Raw genomic sequence first — 22,062 nt, 5'->3', positions numbered from 1 at the left:
GGGCTATTGTATAGAAATAGTAAGAATAACATGAATAACGCTACCGTCGTTATGAGTACTTGATACGGTTCTCCTGCAACTTTATCGGGTTTTTTACATCCTTGTTTTTTTCTCCATTTTAACCGATTTGATCTTCCTAACTGCTTGACTTTCCGCTCTAATACGTTCTTCATCCGCTGAATTACTGGTGGTATCACCTGAAAGATACTCTTGTACCGTGTTCGAGACCACCACCACAACCCCTGCCACACTCGCTTCCGACTTTTAAGCTATCCGGATCAGCGTGTTACCCGTCTTTAGTGTATGTTACCCTTCTTTAAGAAGCGTCGTAGTCATATCGGGCATTTTTTTTCAAATCAACTCTACGGCTTTTCAAAGAGTGTCTACTATGTCAGAATTCATTTTAAATTGTACCTTTGAAAAATAATGTTGGGTCAACCTTCTTCATTTTCTAAGCCAGACCGTGAGTTTTGCCGTCAAAGTTTCATTCAATACCAGTTAATGTGCAGTGCATGTAAGTCTTGAACAAAGATAACAAATCTGCAGTAGTTACTTCTTCGTTTGAATTTTTGTCTGGTTCAACTGACTCCTTACTGGCTATTTCATTATCAGACATATTTCTTCCTATATAAAATACGTTTTACTCGATAGATAGTTTCCGCCCCTGTCGATAACTTATGTCGTACACGCGACACTTTAGATGATTCAGCTCCCCAATTGTGAACTTTCCATTTCTATGTAGCAACATTCCAGCAGCGCCTGCATACGGAGTATACATCTCCCAATTGATACGATATTCCCGGGCTTGTATTTCCTATCAGGATTTCCTTAATAGAGGATTGCTGCTCACAAGGAAGCTATTAAACCAAGAGTTCCAAATGGTAAAGTTGAAATCATCCCTTCGTAAATTTTACGGACGCCATCACGAGTTGGTTGACCGTTATGGAATAACCGTTTCACAGATGATATCGGATATGTTCCTTATATCGTAACTACAATACCCTTCCCTTTTCACGAATGTGACCTACCGAATTAGACTATTTACCAGATTTGTAATAACATAAGCAGCACGATGGTTGCCACATGTGGAGCAGGATCTGCTAACCCTTCCGGAGCACCTGAGATCACCCCCAGTTTTTGGTGGGGTTTGTATTGCTTAGTCTTCAGTTTTCTATGTTCTGTCATCTGTACTATTATTTGTCTATTTGTCTTTTTATTTTTGGCCATGGCGTTGTCAGTTTGTTTTCGATCTATGAGTTTGACTGTCCCTCTGGTATCTTTCGTCCCTCTTTTTTAAATACTAACGGGACTTCTTATTATATTGCTATTACAATTATCCTCCTTTCTATGCTCGAAAATGTAAACGCCTACCGTACATAAATATTATGATCATATTCAACGAAGGAATATAAGGTTTTTATATTTTCTCTTTCATATATATTTTTTTTGTAAATCACGTTTGATATTCATTGCACAATAAGAAAAAAAAATTAAATAGAATAATGCACTATCCAAAACATTAAAAAATCTAAGCAATTGGAACCAAATACAGATGTTTAACTTACTAGCAATATAACTAAACAGTCTTACTTTACAAGAACCTCGATGATCTGCATTGTAAATCTATACATTCCGTCTACAGATTAGAGTGTAACTTTTGAGGACTGATAAATGTTGGTGAAATGAAAGGAAGACTTAATAGACGTATGCACGACAGATCAGATATTAATAACATTCAACATTGTTTAATAGAAGTTTAATAAGTCCGATCGTTCAATCCGTTCTATGCAAGTTCGCATCATCCAAAATATATACCATATTATCAACAATTCCCCTCTTGTACAGTCCGTGTAACGTAAAAGTTAACAAAACGAACGATGCCCGAATCATGTACGGACGATGCCCGAACGATGTACGTACGCTACCCGAACGGTGTACGAATGCAAACGAAACGCTGACCGAACGTTGCACGGACGCTGAACGAATGATGTACGAACGAAACCATGTACCATAAACCATACTCTAAACGATAACATAAGCGCTCTTTTATCGTACATCGTATGGTTTTGCGTACTTCGTTTCGTTTAGCGTATACCGTATCGTTTAGCGTACATCGTTTCGTTTAGCGTTTATCGTATGGTTAAGCGTACATCGTTTCTTAGCGTGCATAGTTTCGTTTAGCGTACTTATTTTTTTTTTAAATATAAAACTAGAATTGTGTTCTGTTAAATATTTTTTATATAGGTGATAATAGGCTTATAAATTTAGATTGGATGCATAATTCAGTTTTTAATCATTCATTAAATAAATTATAATTTATTCTGTCTCGATGTTGATCCAAAACTATTTACATACAAAATTTGAAAAATAAACACTGAAATAGATTTAAACAAACTAAAAGATACGATTATGAATTTTGTTAGCCGTGGAAAAGGTGAATGTGCGAGTAAACTGCAGTCTGCAGGGTGTTTAGTCAACAGTTTTTAGATTATATATATATTTTTATTCATCTATCAAATCAGTCGAAAAAAAACAAATATTCAAGAAATTTCAAATAGAAACAATATTCTGTTATGTGACTCATCAACCCCAAACATAAATCCCTACCAATGTACAAACGATTGTGTATTATTTTTACTACTAATGCGCTTGACTTTTAATAATCATCAAAGAAGAGCGTGTCCGGCAAATGAAAAATTTCTAAAAACTGAAAAAATGAAAAATCTAAAAACTGTAAGTGAAATTATAATTTAGCGTTTTCATTTTTTTATTTTGTAACAACAACAAAAATCTAGACCATTTACCTCTTTTCTTTAATAATCTAAGACCATTTTCCTCTATTCTTCATTTTGCCCGTTATACTCTATTCTTATTTTATATTTTTTTTCTTTATTTTCCTGTATCTATACACCTCCTTTATTCGGAGCAACCCCACCCTAAATATACATATGATACACAGGGTCTATAGGTCATCGCTTGTGCCATGTTTGCATAACAAAGGATGTCCTTGTTTATATTCATGACATTTTAAATGTCCTCCTAATAATAAATCTAATAGTTGCCACTGGACGTTAAACAGCTAACTATAAATGCATCCGTCATATTCTTAGTTTTGTTGTAATGTGTAAATCAAACAACATGATAAAAAAATGCAGATTTTCACTGCCGACATAATGTGAAATAATTGTAAACAAAACAACTCAGGCCCTATTTTCCAATTTCTATTGTAATGTGGTTTAATGCAAAAAAGGTAACTCCTGAATACTGATCTGTACCCATCAAGCATTTAGGATTAATAACAAATCTATGGTAGTCTCTTTTTCTTTACTCGCAAATTATTCGACTAAATCATGTTTTATTTATGAAAATAGCTTATTGCTGGCAATTGTTAAATATTGATCCCTAGATTTTCAATTGTTTAGTTGTTGGGTTACTGTCTGATCTCGCAAACTTGACATTTTATGGTCAGTATTGTTTGCATCCAATTGCACCAATTTATCAAAAAGATAATAATGCGACACCGTACGAGAGTCGTTACTTTACATAAACTACTAGGTTTTTTTCTATAACGAAATACGAAACCATTTCTCGTAATTCGCCTTGGAGTAATTGTGCTTCTCATTTGACAAAATATGGCCTTGTCTCAAAAAAAGAAAAAAATACAATATAATACAGAGTAATATATAAAACTGGACTAGAGTGAAGAGTTTGAAAGTAGGAATTCTGAATTTTAATTGAATGTTCTAAATCTTTGTGTATTTTTTATATAAGATTGTACAGACTCAACTATTTCTTTGTTTTTGCTGTGCTGAAATGAAAGGTCACCAGCCAATAGTAGCAAAAAGGATATAGTAGATCTTTCTAATTTTGAAGATTATATTTCTCTTGCTTCAATGTGAAACGCGCACCAAAAAAAAAGAAGGTGAATACTATCCTCAACAGGATGGCCACAGCTGCATGCGGGATTGTGTTTCATATTAACAAGGTTTTTATAAATCAGCATTTGAAGAACTTCACATATTTCTCAAACGTGTATCAATGATATTAAGATTTATATCACCACAACTAAAATAGGAAGTGCGTACTGTGAATAAATACTCAGTTTAGTATTGTTTACAGCAATTTATCACATATAATACCATGTTAACAGTTAATAACATAAACGTTACCAATTTTTCTGCATCAGATGCGCATTTCGACAATCAATGTCTCTTCAGTGAAGGTGACGGTATTTGACAGTCTGAAGGAGACAGCATCGAGGATTTAATAAGGCAAAGCTTCTGTTGTACTCAATCTCACTAAAGTTTTCTTTATTATATTTTATAGATATGTATTCGAGATACGATAATGTAGTTTCCTTTTTTATATTACACCTGATCATCTATGATGGGATAATGTCTAATGAGAGAATTTAACCATAGACTGAATAACGTAGAAATGACCAATTAAAGGTCACTGTACGGCCTTCAACAATGAGCAAAATCCATACATCATGGTAAGATATACAAGGCTCCGAAAGGACAAATGTAAAATACACTCAAAGTCTTCTCAGCGATTGCAAAGTACTTTTTCTAAATTAATTAAGTTTTGAATCAGGTTACACAGTCACAATAGTATACAGTAAATAGCCTTTCATGTTAAAATACAATGCCATACAACAAATGGAAGTTTTTAACGACCCTGACTGGCTATAAAGCCCTTGCACGGTCACTACAATGTCATAATACTATGACAATGTCATTTACACTGTTCAAACATCACCGCACGTCAAACTTTGTACAACAGAAAAAAAGCTGATTGGACATTCGTGAAAATGTGTCACGCCCTCATCAATTGGCGTACATCCTATCAAGTACCTTCAGGAAGCTTCCATTAAAATAATTTTACATACAAGTAATTGTGTATTTTATTTTCTAAACAAAACAAAATGTGCAATAAAGCCATGGATTCGTAATCTTCAAAAATAGTTCACAAACGGTTGATAAAATGTGGAAAGTCTAAATAGAAATATAACAATTATGTCCAGTGTGCGTTTATAAAACGGGCTCTGTTTGGACATTTTGAGATACTATAAGTACTAGTTTAATGTGTATAGAATTTTAGACGTCATTACGACTTTTGATCAGTTGGATTTTCAATTTCAATATAAAAAAATGTTTTGGGTTTTCTTCTTTTCTTTCAATTTATATCATGATTCTTTGGATATTTCCCATTATCTTCTGATTTTTTTTAAGATGAATAATTTAAAATTTGTATACCAAACATTTAAAATTTTACTCTGCATTTATAAATAGCATTGAAAGTACAACATCTTATAAACGATAAACATTGATAGATGTAAATGAGCCCCTCTTTCTCGTGTTGAGATGGAATATGTTCGTTATTTGATTTGATGAGTTTAACAATCGAAACCCCTGAAATATCGTCTCATAACAAGCACGAAAAATGGCAAAACTGAACTTACAACAGCGGGCGATGATTTCTAAGTATACAATACTCTTGCAATGGATTTTTTATATGCATTGTATAACTTATCAATTTAGACATTTCTTATCCCGAATTACTTCTTTGTTAAAACTATAATGCACTATTTCATGGTCAACTAACCCAAGAAGTCAAATGAAATATCATAATCGTGGTAATTGTTTCATGATATGTTATAGCTATCATTTGTGACTTTCAGCAAGTGACATTCCCTGTTGACCATATTAAACAGTGCACAATAATAAATTAACATATACGTTTATACATGAGGTTAAGAATGATCGAATGGACTACTTTTTTTCTACGGTTTCCCTTTAACAATCGATGGGCATTCCATTCCCTTTTGAAATTACTTAATCGAATATGAAGTCTCATGCACGAAGAAGTTTGTCTGACGTGAAAATACGTAGTCCCATATCTCGAGGCTACATGGAGACACAAAGAGTAAAATAAAAAGGCAGGACTACATTTACATTGAAATTATATACATTTAAAGAAAAATACAGGACAACATTTTTCATCATAGTCCCCCCCCCCCCCCCTCGTAAAAATCTAATGGTAGCTTCCTAGTTGATTTCGACCACGAGCTTTGTAACCGCAGAGAAAAAGTCAAGTGTAAGTCGGTGTGACTATACCCACCAGCAACATATGTTCACAAGCTTCGGGTACGTGAGGAGACTTTCTTGCTACGTATAAGACGGTTGATATTTTCTTCATTATGAGCTAGAACTATTTTCGACCTTCGCATCTTTTATTTTTTAGATTACGTCATTGATGATCTGATCACTACAACGTTTTTACAAAATATTCGTTCCCGTGAAAATTAAGATTTGTTTAACTTAAAAAGTTCATCAAGGTCTTCTTAGGATATAAGCCATCTGTCTGGCTGGCTTTCAAGTCGACAAGATAACAGGTCAATGTATTCAAGTGAATTTAAGATTTGCTGCAATTCTAAAGTACAATGGGTAAATCAATCTTATCTTCGATTTGCAACATGGGCATCTCTATAAAGTAATACAGTCCATGCGTGACCTATAACATTAGAAAATTTTATGCATTTCATTGGATATTTTCTATTACAATCCAGGCCACCTATAGTAACCTATATTAATTTACTTGTCTGAACGCGAATTTGTATAAAACACTTTGTTTGATTTTAATTTCTGAAAATTAAACTAAACTCTAGAACAGACCTTTTACGAACGTCGGGCTGGGACTTTGTTATTTGTGTGAATTCGGGATTTACAAGTATTAAACTCTGGAAGAATATATGATTAACTTTTCGGGATTCGGAGGAAAAATTGCTTCAGAAAACACTGTTGAGGAAAAAAAATCATTGTATACCATAATTCTAATTTGTTAAATATTTGCAAACTCTTAAAAAATTTCAAAACCAGCTGATTTTTTTTTTTTTTTTGCATTTCTTGTTGAATAACTTTTAAAAATGGGGATGTACAAGACTTCCCAAATTTAATCTAAAATTCAACTACGTTACTCAACACTTTTAATATTGAAACAAAACGAGATATCAATATTTTTTTATATCAAATTCGAATACTGGGAGCTATCTGCAGTCGGTTCAAAGGACCTCAGTTTTAATATAGGCGTGGCAATCCATCACTTTTATCCAATCAACTGTCCTTTAACTTCGTACTTTATTTGGCCTTTTAAACATTATTTTTTATTCGAGCGTCACTGATGAGTCTTTTGTAGACGAAACGCGCGTCTGGCGTAAATATAAAATTGTAATCCTGGTATCTATGATGAGTTTATTTATAAAAAAGATTGGCGTGCAATCATGTATCTGAATCCAATTGTATCAATTTAGATAAATATATTCATATTTCTGGACGTACATATGTCGGGGTTTAGACTATTTCATTCGATAGTTATATCTATCTATAACTGCATGCTGAGTATCACATAATTATTACTGTTTCGCAAATTATAATAATTTAGATATTTGACCAAAAAGAGGCAAAATCGTAGAGGCAGTCCCATTATGTGAAGAATAAAACATATTGAGCTTTCTGGACTTTCTTCTGTCCACTAGCAAATGTCACCCTGTGTCTCTGAAAATGTATAACTTCCCGACTAGCAAACACGGGCGACCCAGTGACTTATCATTCTGCTTCAAACTTAACGTCATGTTCTAAATTCATGACAACAATTCCCTAATCACATGTTGTTTAAATTGCTATAAAAACACAGAGGTTTAATTTGTTTATTTAATATTTTTATCTAAATTCACATTTCGCCTTAGTTCAATTCCCATCTCGCCTTAGTACCATATTTTTTACCTTTTTTACCTGGAATTCACAGCTAAGGCGAAATGAGAACACACCAGTAAGATTATCTAGTCAGTACATATTTCATTTTTTTTAAATTTAATGTTGTGCTTGCACAACTTAAAACGTATTCTATATGTGTATAGAAATTACCATTGGGATCAAAAGTAATCCCAAAGTGTTAATGACAGAAGACAATCCTACTACTTGATTTCTTATGTCATCTGGGGAAAAATTAAAGGAAAATAGCATATTTTGCATTTGTCTTGTTAGGATTAAAATCAATAAGCCAATCTTTAGACTATTTATTCTAAATCGCTATTTAAGACATCCTTTATTGTGTAAGGACTATTACTTAAATTAGAAAGGGATGTTTAATCAGCACTTAATCGAGGCAGACTTATCAAATTACCAGCTATGTAATATACATGAATAATAGGGGACCTAATACAGAGCCTTGCGGAACTCCTGCATTAGTATTCTCAAAAGGCGAATATGAACTTGAAACAAAAACGCTTTCTTGTCTATTTGAAATATAACTAAATAAGTGATTAAATACATTTTTAAATACACTTTTTCCAAATACTTTGCTCACTGCTGATAATAATGATAATGGTCTATAATTGGAAATCAGTGATTTGTCTCCGTTTTTGAATACATATATATATATGTTCAAAGTCAACACATTTTAAAGATTTTGTGAAAATACGATGGTTATATGCATTTTTTTTTACATAAAGCACAAATTACTTTACATAGAGTGTCAGATCAAAATATCTTAAATGCCCCAGTCCAGATATACCGTGTATATTCGACAGGAATATACCATATCGATAATTTTACATTCGTACTTGTTACGTAATAAAATAAGTGTCAATGTAAAAAGAACCAGCAGGTGGTATATATTCTAAAGTGTTTATCGCCTTCCATTATACATCTGACGATGACATTTATCTTAAGGGTGCTTGTTTTCGCGAAGAATTTTTAAAAAATTTTTTATATTTATAACATTCTGTGAAAAAAATCATGTTAAAGGTAAACTGAGCATAACGTCCTCGCAATTTCTTGTTCAGATCCAGGGACACAGATGTCGGAATGAATAAGAATACACTAAATTCTTAAACGATATATTGTAAAATGGACACCAAGCACATTTTGATAGTGTATTTTAGTCTAATAGATTTTCTGGTGTATTTTCTATGTTCTGGAAACTTCATCATTCCATCAAAAATAAATTAAATGTTATTAATTTTTAATATTATTTGCGAGGCTGCATGCACATTGCACCTATTGTTTTCTTATGTTTCTTTTCCGCCATGCATAAGTTTAATGTTTACTGTGACTTCTTTATATAATAATTGTGTTTCATCGATTTAAAAACTTTATGCTAAAAATAATTGACCGACACGGAGCGATAGCACGGACATTTGAAAATGCTTCTGAAAGAGGATTGTTTGCAATTCATTTTGAAAAAAAAACCTGTGAATTATTTTGATATCCTTATGATAATGTTTCTTTTTGGCAGCATTATATTTTGTTGATTATTCAATATATTTATATGGTATTTGGCATTTATGTACATGCATAATAATAATCCCTTGGATATATTTTAGTTGTTTGATTGTTGGTTGTTTAATGTCCAGTGTAATCTATTTCATACATTTCTATGAAGAAAGAGTTCTCATTCCAAGGAAGATTTGAGGTGTTTTTTGTGCAAAATGTAATTTAAAGAATTAAATCCGTGTTTCGAAGTCAAACCAGATAATTATCATTTTTCTTCATATTTCTTTTAAAAAATTTGAATATCCATATAATTCAAATCTGGTTTGGTTTTGTTTTGTGCTCAATGGAATTTACTTCGACAAATTCAATTTTATTGACAATTTTGGGATCAAATGTGATGAGGTTTATATGTAGGTATGTGCCAAACAGGGTAACACTAAACTGGTAAGTTGGAGACCATTCAGACTTCGTTTAGATGAGACACATCTTCAAAATCAATACAGTTTAAAATTTTGGGAAGTTAAAAATTGAAAAAAAGATTTTGTTTTTAATGTTTACTTTGCACTAAGAATTTATATATATACCTCTTCAATTTATTACTCTTCATCTGAGCAAAATTTTTTCAAATATGAATTGTTTTAAACCGATTTAAACAGTAGAGCACACCTTGGGTAACGACAATAAGACAGCAATCGAACAACAAAAAACACATAAGGACATCTAGTGATAGCATGTTATACTAAATGTTCATGACTTACGAGTATTTTTCTCATTAGATTTCTGAGACTCTTGTGAAATTGATCGATGAGCAGCTTTTTACAAATACCAAAAAAAAAAGATATGGCGTAAACGTCAATGGACAAGCAACCCAACGAGAAAAATGAAAAATTTAAGAGGCAATTATAACTAGTTTTGAGTTGGAAAATCATTCAATGCCATGTGATTGTTTTTCGGTCTAAAATTTGTGCGTGTTTTTGATTTATGAAGAAGTCCATTAGAAAAAATTAAGTAATTGACGACCAAAAAAGAAGTCATCTGGTAAATATCCTTGCAAAGCATGATTTAACAGCGCGCATTATATTTCTCCATTTTCTCTATATTTTTTGACAAACCGGTAATTTCGTCGCCCGGGGATATGAATTTGACATTAATCTTCCTTCAGTAACTTTACAATACGCAGCCGTGTCATTTCCGTATATTGTAGATAGTACGTGTGATATTTACAGTAGAAATACTCATTCAAGTGAATTTTATCGGGTAACATTAAATATAAATAAAAACAAAATTCCACTAAAAAAAATTATATTAATAAGTTCAAGTGTTGCTTTATTAAATGCACATAGGTACGTATTTGTAAACTTATTGACTTTTTAATCAGAACGTGTCACTGGTACAAATCCAGGATAGTTTAAGAAAGTTTTTAAAATTTTAAAAACTTTAATCACAGGGTGTATGTAATGTTAAGTCTATTTATAAATAACGTACGGATAAATAGAATTCTAAGCTTAATTCTGTCCAAGTTTGGTAGAAATCCGGGATATTTCAAGAAAGTAATTTAAATTTTTAAAACTTTAACGCCGTGACAGAGTGAATGTAATGTTAAATGACAGAAAAAACTAAGCCCATTTATAAGTAAAATACGGATTAACATGATTTTTTTTACAAAATTTCCTCCTGGATACTATTTTATGATCATAAACAAGCTTCTGTCCAAGTTTGGTAGAAATCCAGGATAGTTTAAGAAAGTTATTAAAATATCAAAAACTTTAATCTTACAGTGAATATTTGTGGATGTCGCTAGCCGACGGCGACGCCGATGACGGAATGTAGGATCGCTATGTCTCACTTTTGCGACAAAAGTCGCAGGCTCGACAAAAATGTAATAAACTGTTATACTTTGAACATGTGTATCTTATGTGCTGGTAAATAAGAATATATATATACATTCTAAAATATTTTTATAAAAAAATACTAGAGAACTATTAAAGAGTAAGCTTAACAAACAAGCAAAAGAAAAGGAACACAAATTAAAAAAATAGTAGAAAATACACTATTACATAGAATTAAGAAATATAACTGACAGAAAAACAAAATAAATACAGCAGTAATAAACAAACGAAAAAGATCAGAGAAAATTGAAATACGATAAATATGTTTAATCAGTATACAAGTGGATGCAAAACGGGTCAAGGTTGAACAAACACGAATTTCTATCGATTACACAAGTGACAATCAACGGAGGGTGGCGCGTGTCGATAAAACATTAAATCAATTTATAATTACTAAAGATATGATTTTCAAATTTGAAAGTATGTACTTTTAGAAAGTCTCCTTCTATATGCCTTGTTCTTTGAGTCAATACTATCATTGATTTCAAAATAAGTGCAAAACTTTGTTCTTCGTGCACTAATCGGTCTTTTGCGGTATTTCTACATTTTACATTTTTTGGCGCAAATGAATGCTGCAAAAGAAGAATTAGCGTAATTAAGTTGTGGCAAATTAATTTTTTTTCAGCGCAAATGGATATCGGTCTTCAAAACACCGTTTGTACAAAGGTGCATTCATCTTTTACGCTGTCTAGACTGAGAATAAAAGTTTTGGCAATTTGTGTAGGATTTTAATTTCAGAATGTAATAAACAATTAAGAAGATCGGTGAAAACCTTAAGTGAATCGGAAAATGAGCTATGGACGATAAAAGGAAATAGTTTGGTGCGCCAATATGAAAGTTCACAGAGGCATGTAATATTTGTAAAATTTGCATTAAGTCTTTATATAACAACCAGTTGTAGAACTGATTGTTTCGATCCTTCAAATATGTGTGAAAGAATTAATATTTATATTATTTAGTCTCTTTCATATATACATTTGCAGTATGTTTATAAATACTGTAGATTTGTAATTGATCATTGATTGCATGCATAACGTCCAGTGACAAATATTTCATTGATTCGTATGTAAAGAACAAATCAATAACTTTTAATATACAATTGATTGGTTATTTAAGGTGATTCGATCTAAATGATTTGCGTTAAAACTTATGAAACTTGGACAGAAGCTTACCTCTAAAATAAATAAATGTATGAAAAAAAGGTAGAGTTATTTTTTTCATTCTGTATTTTACTCATGCATGGACTTAAACACTTTGTACAGTCAAAATAACAGTTTTAACACCAACAGCAGCAATTGCAAGCGACGCTGGGTTTAAAAGAAGTCTTCACGATTTTTGTTATATATCCCTGGCAATCTTCGATTTAAATTAGACTCTGACATTGAGGGGAACAAATACCATTTAGATATAGTACGTGTATCTCATATAAAGCCTCATTTATAGAAAGTTATACATAGTTTATTGTGTCAAGGAAATATTTGGATTAAAGAAATATTTGGTGGAGGAGGAGGAGAGAGAGAGACTAATATATTTCCCGTATTTGTCTCATGTTACAACAAATGTACTACTGTCAAAATGTGATGTGTGTTATACAGCAGGCTATTCCATAGTGTAATGATATTAGTTGCAAACATTTTTTTCTATCGGTTAGAAATGGTATACAGTTCGAAATCTACATTAAGTTATAATACATTTAAAGAAAGTTTATTGCATTGCTAAACGTTTCTCAATCAAAATAAAACGTTACAACCAATACTATTTTTTACGACTACATAAGTTTTATGTAAAATAGATAGATATAGGAAAATATGACTATGAGACAACTCTCCATCCAAATAACAATTTATAAAAGTAAACCATTATAGGTCGAGGTACGGCCTTCAACACGGAGCCTTTGCTCACACCGAACAGCAAGCTATAAAGCTATAAAGCTATAAAGATAATTCACGTTCCATTGAACTAGTTAAGGGTATTGTTTAAGTTAGTTTTTTTTTAACATTTTATAACGCAATTAGTATTAAATAAAAAAGTACGCAACCAACTATTAATCAATCCAATCTTGTTTTTTTTTTATCTCGCTTTTTTTTTTTATATAAAATTATTTCAACTCAAAATAATAAACGAAATAATTTTCTGAAATAAAACCCGAAAAACGTTATACCATACGATAGATGAAACGCTAAACCATACGATAAACGAAACGCTAAACCATACGATAAACGAAACGTTAAACGCTAAACCATACCATGTTACATACGACAAATAAAACGCTTTACGATACCATGAACCACACGATATACAAAACCCTAAACGATGGCATTTACCATACGATGAACGAACGATGAACGTACGCTGACCGAACGTTATACAAACGCTATACGAATGATGTACGAACGATGACCGAACGCTATACGAACGATTCCCGAACGCTGTACGTACGATTCCCGAATGAAAAAAGTGTTAACTTTTACGTTACAGGGACTGTAACACCTCTTTGTAGACAAAAAGGAGGACTACTGGATTTCCTGCAGGTCGGTGAATGTGATAAATATTTTCAACTCTCCTCCTTGACGTAGCAAAAGTCACGGTCATCATCATTATACATCACCTACTCTCCATGATGTCTGTATAAATGACCTCCTTCAATTTATACTAAAACCGTTGGGTATTCATCACATCCGCAAGAAGCGTTATTCATGACCTCTTTAGGCATTCTCTGTACAACTTATTTTTAAAAACCACTATGGCAAAACCCTATTTAACCCAATACTTACAGCTATCATCTCGGTCATTGCCATTCACAGGCATTTCAAACCAGTTCTCACTGAAAAAGATGTACATGACAAAAGATCCATTATTAACATCTTCTTTGACAACAAAGGATTCGATGCCATACACTTGAGCAATATCATTCATCATAAATCAGGTCAATCGTACATACTTCCCTATTTTAAATACAAGTCTGTACCTATCTTTTCTGATATCTATACTAAATCAATTGCAACTAAAATGTTCTATTCCAAACACGTGCCTTGGGATTTCAATATTGATTACTTCAGGTCTAAACATCCCGATTGCACATGTGCTAGTTCCCCATTCATATATATAATCCGCCTGGAAACTATAACTGGTGATATTAACATTACATTATAAATTATCTGCGAACTATGTTATCCAAAAGGTCCGAAATTTTGAGAGTCTAAATCCATCAATTAGGAAGAAAATGAAGAATTAAATCTACCTTCACTGTATTCGATATCTGCATTACATGAGTGTCCTTACAACCAATTGGTCATCGAAGTGCTTCACAAAACCCTTTTCTAAGTTATTATCATCAATTTTGTCAGCAATCAAATATGGGCTTCAAAGTAATTGTGGAACAACCTATTCTAGAGATGGCGTGAATCAGACGTGAAAACTAAAAAAAAAGATCTTTTAGCGTACATACATTTTACGACTCTTTCATCTTCTGGTAGTATTAAAACAATAATTGCCTTTTTATAGTTTCAACAAGTATTCGCCATTTCAAATAAAATAACAAATCGGAAGATTTGATCTTGCTTTATTTCATAAAAAAAGGCCAATGTAGATACTAGTAGTCTGCCTCATTGGGGGATATATTGCACTTTCTAAAAAACTTCCTCTGATTGATACAAATATCTCAGAAAATGACATTACCAAGATGCTAGGTTTCTTGACAACATATATGCTACATTTGGAACAACAAAAAACCGGCATTCCCGTGGGAACTAACTAAGCTTCTCTTCTTGTCTACTAGTTTTTTTTCATTTATGGTTGATCACATACAGGAAGAAAGAAAAGCCGTTAGCATTATCCATTTACTTCACTTTTCGCTATATAGATGATGTCCTTTTACTAATTAATTCTATGTTTGGTGACTAAATGAACGCATCTGTTCAGACGAACTTATGATTAAAGATAAATTAGATACAACTATACTTGCCTCATATATTGACCAACATCTTTAAATTGATAGTGAGGGTCTGTAAAAGGAAAAGAAAAAAAAAAACCGACAAAAGTGATGATTTCAATTTTTGAACTTTCCATTTCTATGCAGCAACATTCCAGCAGCGCCATATTACGATGTATATACATGACAGTTGATACAATATGTCAGGGATTGTATTTCCTATCATGCTTTCCTAGATAGTATTGATACTAACATCGAAGTCATTAAATCAATAGTTAAAAGTTGTGCGTTGAAATCATCACTTCGTAAATTGTACGGACGCCATCATGAGTTTTTACCTTTATAAAATATCCGTTTCACAGATAATGACGGATATGTCACTAATGTCTTTACTACAATCCCTTCCTCTTTTCCCCTTCTGTGACTTATCGAATTAAAATTATCACCAGAGTTGTATCTACATGAGCAACACGACACGTGCCACATGAGGAGCAGGATCTGCCTTCTATTACAGATCACCTGATATTACCCTCGAATTTCAATGGAGTTTCTGTTGCTCAGTATTCCGTTTTCTATGTTGTGTTTTGTCCTGTACCAATACAGGAATATGACAGTTGTTGTCCATTTGTTTGATGTGTTTAAATTTTGATTTTGCCATTTGATTAGGGACTTTGTGGTTTGAATTTTCCACGGAGTTCAGTATTTTTGTGATTTTACTTTTTTCTGTACTCATCTGTTGCTTGTGTTTTGGTCTTTTTCTTTTCTTTCTGTAAAGGCATTGTCAGTTCATATAGAACGTATGAGTGTTTATGTCATTTTGGTATCTTTCGTATTTCTTTTAAATACTTAATGAGTTAAAATTATGTCATTCATTCATTCAATAATATACATTCAGTTCATATACTTTGTTTTTATGACACCGAATTAAAGTATTGAGATCTCGGTTATAATGATTATCACAGCAATCATCCTTATTACAAACGTCTACAAATAGACTGCTCTTCTTTAAATTGAATGGTAAGCTCCACTCGATCATTTCAAAACAATCTGAATATAACAGTTTAAAGCAAAAACAAACAAAAAACAAACAAATAAACAATACACAAATGGCATTAGTTCAAGTAAATTTTTTTTTCTGGATTGGTATTCAACAGCAGTAGCTTAGCTAAAGTAATAAAGTAACAACAAATCGATCAAAATATATAAGAACAAACGATTGTAATACAAAAAATATGCGATACTTAAACATTGCATTAATATCAGACAATAGTTTTGTCTATATAATTTGTCTTAGTGTTACTGGAATGGTGGTGAAGATAACCTTTCTGTGTCAAAATCGAATAGTTTCAAAATATCACCAATAAATTTAATGCAAATAACAAACTGAATGAATCTTCTATTCAATTAAATGTCGCAATGTTGAACACGAAACCGTTAGTACCCCTGGGGACGAAATAGCTAACATATGTTTTGTTTGTCATAGGTTGTAGAATCTTACTAGAATTTACAATACATGGTTAACAATGAACAAAGCTACACTCTAATTCCGTCTACGTAAGACTATAATCTTATCAATTGCTTGAAATTAAGCACTTTGATATAACCTTCTTTGTATGAACGTCATTATGTGATTTTACTATACGTTCTTTTGTTATAGATCACTTGCCTAGGCCTGGAAATGACTTCAAGGAAAACTACTTGTACGAACAATTGGTAAATACAGTTGGTACTGAAATAGAAATACGTACTAAGCAAAATATATTGATTATTTTGGATATGATTTGTAAAAGGTTTCTTCGGTGGAACACTCTTTTCAAGTGGCAGTTTAGCAGAAGGTTTAGATTTACCAGGCAGTGACAGAGATATAATACTGGTCATTGATCGTGTCAATGTGGTACGGAATGTAAGGAATATTACACCCCAAATGCAATGTACTACTCCGGTTATAGAGACAGATGCTGACCATCCTGGATTCTCTAGACTCTGATTGATAGCATATGCGGATAAGAAATCTTCTTTCATACTATTTAAATGCTATGAAAGTACCAGATAAGGTGTATATGTATCAACAAATGGTACTATTAAAAAAACTTAACAGACATTCAACAAGTTAGGGGCACAGACATATTTACACGGACCATGTCTGTCAGACATTTATCAGCATATAGATATCGCTTGTTCCATAAAAAGTAAAGATTTCCCTTATGAAGCAATACCATAGTCATTCCGTCATAGAAAGCAATGTAATTGACAGGATCATAAATTACGGTTGTTTGTTAGTTCCTATTAGACCAAGGACTGTTTTAGATCATCACTTATTATGGAGATTATCTTTCACAATGGGAGAAAAACAACTTGATCATTCGTTCAATTTCACCCAACTCTTATGTTACGGTCTTCTCAAACTAACATTAAAACGTATCATGAACAAATTCGATGATGTTGAAGATTTATTGTATTCTTACTTTCTAAAAACAACTTTATTCTGGGTATCGGAAGAAAAAGATATTGAGACCTTTCAGTTACATAAATTATTTAGGTGTTTTAGTAAATAAACCTGCAACTTAAAGACCTATACCGGGTTAATAAGTTCGAGGTAAAATAAGTAAACAAAAGAGATCTTTTGTGTAGTTAGATCGTCCCAGGTATCTTAGATACTTATTTTGCTTTGAATAACAATAAAAAAATGCACGAACAGGTTTGTAATACACGATTTAAACCAATATTAAATATTGCATTATGTTAGTTACCGGTCTACTGAATGAAAGGGAAGAAACACGTCTGTATCATTTTCGTACGTAATGAAGTGTGAATATGGTCAATGATGGTTGATGTGGTCAAATATTTTTGTTGACGATTCAATATTTTGAATAAAAATTAAAGATATGTTAGCACTGCAAAGTTGATCATGTTGATGGCAAAAAATACACACAGTCAGTAGAAATGTTGGTAATTTGACTTAAATCCGATAGTAAATGTAATTAACTGTTAACCATGTTCACCAATACTGCTTTCGTATATTATAATAATTTTTACAATATATATGTACTCTTCATTATTGCCATTGTGAATCGATGCTATGTACATGTAATACCTGTGTTTTTAAGCCCATATATTTACACGGACTACTACATTTAAAAATATATTAGAAACTAAACAGTGCATTAAACATAAATACCACCGGAAGAATTTGATATCTTAAAACATATAAAATGTACATTAGCGGTGTAACCAATATCATTTAGAAAAGTTTGCCTGTCTAGTTTAGTGGATATTATGCCAGTATACTTATGTTTAATAAAATCTCATTAACACTGATTTACCTTCTTAGAAATAACACCGCCGTCTGTGCATTATTTCATTAGTAAAGAGTTCAAGCGTAACAGCTTTTATGCCTGATTCTCCACGTTTGTTTTTGACAGAATGTGTTGTCACGGTTTTGTTTTTTTTTTGTGCACAATAAAGGCAACTGTAGTATAATGGTGTTCAAAAGCCGTAAAACAAATTCGGGTTAAAAACTAAAACCGGGGGAAACATAAGAGAGGAAAACGAAGATACAACAGAAACACGGAAGTGCAACAAAAACAAACGCTTACATACATAGAAGCAAACTATTTTATAACAACTGCAAAATTCTTGACTTGGTACAGGATATTTCAAGAAAAAATGGCGGGTTTAATATGGGTTATTAGTTAGCCCGCTTCATGACAATGTTAAAAAAAAATATCGCTAAAATGACAAAACTATGACAGAAATAAATCCCAAACGCACGAAAGAACATTCATAACATAAGAACGGACAAACAATTGGTATAAATTAAATAGTCAACACAACATGTAAACCGCAGAAGAACAACGAACATACTCGGATTACCCGGATTTGTTTTTATCTCTATTGATTTATGAGTTTCGAACAGCGATATACTACTGCTGCCTTTATTTTATACTCCACCAACGATAAAGACCACATGATATAAAAAAAACAGTGACGCACTTATGTAACTAACAAGCAATCTCGAACTTTATACAATAATTTTTACCATCCTCGTCCAAACAATCTTCAATGGTATTATGGAAAGGCAATTTAATAAATATTTGGACTACAAACGATAAGACATAACAAAATATCCAACCCAAACGATAACAAAAACATCAAAAATAAATACATGCATGTTGTATGTACAAAATACCGAGACGCGTCGTGTAGCAATGTTAATTCACACTCGGTATAACAGTCATATTTGGGAAAAGACAGACGAAGACAGACGACATAGATGTTGAACCACAATCTAAAACGTAGTAAACATGGTACAATTAGTCATTAGTTAGTTTAGTCACCGACACATCGTATATATCAACCTATTTGTGATGGTGTCCATAAAACTTACGGAGTGTCATTTTTTATTTTTCCACCTTATAACTCTGTTGAAGCAGTTTCTGCGTAAAGAGCACACTTTTTCTGTATATGAAGTCAGTATAGTGTGAACATGCAAGAGCATATCATAACGTATCAATTGCATGAGATATGTAAACACCATACGACGGAGCAAAGGGTATGTACCTGCTGGGAAAGGGGAAATTGAGAATTGGGAAGTTAAAATCATCCCGTTTGTGATCATGGTCTTAGGATTAAGTGTGAAGTCGTCAATCTGTGTCAATTTAAGGAAAATATCAAGGCATGAAGCAGTCCGTCTTGTATCCTTAATTTCAAGTTCACCTTGTTTTTTTTTTTTATTTCATGTAGGTGTATTTAAAAATTTTCATTTTTGACATAGAGTTGTTCATTGTCATCGTGGCAGAAGTGTCAATTGCGCCTATAAATTCGGCCTGTGAAGAGAAAAATTCGATTCAAATTACACTGTCTCATTCGAATAAAAACATGAAATCACAAACAAAATAGGCCGAAAGGAGGAAAACGTTGGCTAGTAAATATTGCTGTGAATCTTCCTGTATCATGAATGCAAACAAGTATCAGCTGAAACGGAGATAATTTTCCATCACAGATTTGTCGTTCATTGTAGAACATGAGCTGAAATTTTGCGGACATTACACGTTTCAAAATACTTTTAAGATCAAGTGTAAGATATACATGCTATATGCCTTGATAAAACATGGTGTAATTATAATAAAATGTTATAAAATGTTCTTTTTTTCTGTTTTATTGAAGGGAAAAAGGTGCCATGTTTATCATTTGTCGAATAATTTTCAATGGTTTATATCTTAAAAACAGAAACAGGATCCTTTCATTTCTTTGATTTTTAAGTTCTGTTATTAAAATACTATCAATCAAAAACAGACTTTGAAAAAAACTTAATATTTTGATACAAACGCGAACATTCTCATATTTTTTTAAAGATTGTTATGTTTTTTTGGGTGAAAATCTTCAAACAGGGTTATAGATGTTTATGCAACGTTATATTGCTGGGTCTTACAATGCTCCGAAGAGAATCATTCCAGCCAAATTTTCAATGGCTTATATCTCAAAATCAAACAAACAAACATCACAGTAATTTCTTATTTTGTTTTTCTTCCGTTATATTTATACTATCAATTTATCGTTTAATAACAGTCTTTTCAAAAGATTTTTGTTTTGAAACTAAATAGTGAACATTCTAATTAAAAGAGGATATAACCATTAATCAATCAGTAAACTTTACTTACAGATATCGATGTATACTTTCTTCGTTATTTTACTTTTCTTATTATCTGATTAAAGAAAACGTTTTTCTTCATGTGCAACATAATCTGAATCAATTTGAAGAGATAAAAAAATCACAACAAAGGTAGAACGCAGTTGGTTAACAGGGAATCCATTATATCAGAGTTTAGAAAGGGATACTAAATAAATTACATTATACATTTTCTGCGTTCTTAGAGCTTTCTGGTTTACCTTCATTGAAAATATCAAACCCAAACATTTCAAATCCATTCATGTATAAATACGTCGAAACGTTTAGAGTCATGTGGCCAATAGGGGGATAAAAAGAATACATAAATTCATATAAAGCTAACTTTACTAGAGGCTGTTGGAATATTAGTTTCCTAATTTATAAATTATTCCAAGGGAAATATTAGAATAGTAGGTAAACCATTGTTAATATTGTCACTACGGAAGCACTTACAACCAAGCTGATAATACGTTCGAGAAGCTACTTTTATTAGTCTTTAAATAAAAAAAATAGATTGAAAACGATTAGAAGTAGTCTTGTAAAATTGACAAGTTTTGGATGACGAGTACTTTGACATTTTGAATACACGATTTATAGACTTCTGTTTAGTGGTATTCCAAATAGCATTGACTAATCAATACACATTTGCATATGTTTTTATGTGCATCGTCTTAATTACAAAAAGTACAAACATTTTCTCCTGGAACGGTCATTTGATCTCAACAGCTGTTGGATGAACAATAAATAATGTTATGTCTTATCCATTATTTAATTCAATTGTCAGACCTATTCACTGTACTTATACATATACTACATGGTCAAGTAAACGTTTATATATTTTTATACAAATAACAATTAGTAAAGGCTGTAAATTACAATGTTCAAACAAGTTAGATAACGTATTTAGAAGACAACTTTAAAAGTCCCCGAAATAACTGCGTATATAACTTTCTGAATGTGGCATGTTTTTTTACCTGTTTAAACTGTTTGTTTTGCTCACACATTATTGTCAATATATTGATATTCAATGCGACTGCTGACAGTTGAAAGGTTAAGCTATATATAAAACCAGGTTTAATTTTCTAAATAAGGAAATGCCTGTGCAAAGTCTGTAATATGACAATAAATTTACCATTCATTCAGTGTGTTTGAGCTTGTGATTTGGCCATTTAATAAAGGTCTTTTCGTTTTAAATTTTCCTTTGGAGTTCGAAATTTTTTATATCTAAATTTCAATAATTGTAACAAATTATATGTGAACTTTTACAAAAACCGAATATACACAGAGTTCATCAATTTT

At 32.0% G+C, this 22,062-nt stretch overlaps 1 protein-coding gene across 2 annotated transcripts in view; it reads left to right on the top strand.

Annotated features, from left to right (window-relative positions):
- Positions 1-22,062, top strand: part of LOC127723767 (uncharacterized) — a 285,079-nt gene that overhangs the window by 135,308 nt on the left and 127,709 nt on the right. The window lies entirely within an intron of this gene.

The sequence above is a fragment of the Mytilus californianus genome, unplaced genomic scaffold (assembly GCF_021869535.1).
Source record: "Mytilus californianus isolate M0D057914Y unplaced genomic scaffold, xbMytCali1.0.p SCAF_13, whole genome shotgun sequence".
In the NCBI taxonomy this organism is placed as follows: domain Eukaryota; kingdom Metazoa; phylum Mollusca; class Bivalvia; order Mytilida; family Mytilidae; genus Mytilus; species Mytilus californianus.
This window is presented reverse-complemented; position numbering and strand designations above follow the sequence as displayed.